Source organism: Echinops telfairi, unplaced genomic scaffold (assembly GCF_000313985.2).
Source record: "Echinops telfairi isolate 266 unplaced genomic scaffold, ASM31398v2 ScPeMD7_7437;HRSCAF=8475, whole genome shotgun sequence".
Lineage (NCBI taxonomy): Eukaryota > Metazoa > Chordata > Mammalia > Afrosoricida > Tenrecidae > Echinops > Echinops telfairi.
Window position 1 is genome coordinate 90,590 of NW_022111337.1, and position 2,292 is coordinate 92,881.

The window sequence follows — 2,292 nt, forward strand, 5'->3', positions numbered from 1 at the left end:
CTATGTCTCTAAAGGGGGAGGAACATTCTCAGTTTATTGAGATTATAGATGCCATTTCCAAGGTCTTGGCCAAAAGGCACTACTGAGTGCCATGTGCAAGATGAACAGTCTTTACAAGGTCCTTTTTAAAAGGGCTGTGATCCTGCTTTTCAAAACACCTGTCACAGAGTGGGCACTAGGCAATGCTAGCAAATTGTGAGGACAGGCTGGCCTTTGTGGAGTGACTATGGGGGAGACCACAAGGACCCCTCCACATTCCGTCTTATACTATTTACTGGGTTCATAAGGAGACTATGTTTCATGTTCACCTCTTGTTAGGAAGGGTCACGTGCCTACCTTGGCCACTGAAAGATGAACAGAAGTCATGTCTGTCACTTATAAGCCAAGGCCACTTATAAGTCAAGCCGTTTGGAAGCCAGCATGCTGCTTCTGTGTTTCCCGTTCTAGTGAGCAGTAAACTTGGAGAACCCCAGTTGAGATGTGGTTTTCTGCGATGGAAGCAGCCTAGAGACCTGGATCACTGGACATCTGAGAGCCCCTGGCAACCCACATCAGCTTTAATATATACAAGAAATAAACGTTTGTGTACGAAACTCGAGATCTCTGGCTTGTCCATGACACACACTGGCAGTTCCTTTACCTGATTAAAACAGAGCTGCCAATTCTGCTCTCAGACTTTACTTACACATTTTAATCACAAAAGTAATAGTACATATACCCCTGTTACCAAAGAATTCTAACAATAGGGATAAATCACAAATCTGTTCCATTAGAACAGTTTTTCCCCTAAATCCAACTACCTCCTTATACCTCAGCACAATGGAAATATCGTGTGCACTTTCACAATGGATTCTGAAATTCTTACAAGGTGGTGTTCTGAAAATACATAGTAAGTTTTTAACATATCTTGGTATGTTGAAAACCTATTGTTCTGCCTCAGTGTCTCTCACTGAAGTCAAAGAATGCAGAATCTCCCCATGATAGCAAATGTGATCTTCCTGATTTTTAATATGCCTTCCACAATTCTAAAGTGTGTGTGTGTATGTGTGCCCAAATTAATCATTATTTTGCTGATAGACATGATATTTAGTTCCCATTTGTTACTACAAGAAATAACTACCTTCTCATAAGTAGCTATGACTAAAAGTATTTAATAGCTTAATTTAAAATTCTGTTTTCTTGCAAAGTAGTACTATAAAAATATATTGTGAGTTTCTAACATACATGGGCAAATCTGCACATTTTGTTTTGTGTCTTTGTACTTATAATTTTATCTCTTGTCTTTCTCATTGAACAAAAAGAATGCAGCATCTCTCTGTGATAGCACACATCAGTCTATGTTGCTTTTTAACTGCTTCCTTGAACTCCAAAGTAAATGTTTGTGTTGCGTACATGTGCATTATGAGGCATGCCAAAATTCATTCACCATCACTTGCTGATGGACACATCATTTATTTCCCCCTTTTGCCATAATCAATAGAACTGAAAATGGACATAACTTCTTGGGAACTTGTGTATGTTGTTCTATAGGAAAGACCTAGCTGAGCTTACATTCAATTAAAGTAAAAAGACTATGAAGGTTATAAATGTTTATAAATATTGCTGAAATTATGATCCACAACATTGTGCCAATTCATATTCTCACATACCAATATATATAAATAACCTACACTCTCACAGACAGTTTGTTTTATCAGTCTTCTAGATTTTGGCCAAACTTTTGGGTGAAAATAGATTGCCTCACTGTTAGTGTTTTTCCCTCTTCTCCTTAAGGTAAGCTGAAAATTAATTTCATCTGTCAACAATACAAAGGGAGTTTTTGCAATGAGTACTAGAGTTCTTCTCGGCATACAGGTTGTAAAATTTTAAAATGTCAATTGACATTTGCCTTTACTTAAAGGCCAGAATGATCAGGTTTCAGGAAATTCATCCACATAGGATACTGAGAGGTAGTAAAGAACATTAGTAGGGCCTAGAGGTCAGGACTGCCAAGACAGGGACCACATGTAAAACAAAGTCCAGAGAGCCCAGGGCAAGCACCCTCTCAGGGTTCTGAATCCATAGTTCAGTACAGGGTGAAGAGACCAGAAAGAGAGAAGATGGGAGTCTTTTGGAGGGTCCTGCACAAACTACACTAATAAGCATTGAAAATCTCTGACTCATCATTACCAACCTGAAGTTGAATCAAGATCTCAGTGTGCAGACTAAAGGCATAGCTGATAACCCACCCTGCCTTCGAATTCCTCCTATCCAAACTCAGGCAGAATGTCTCAGACTCCCTAGAGTCACCAA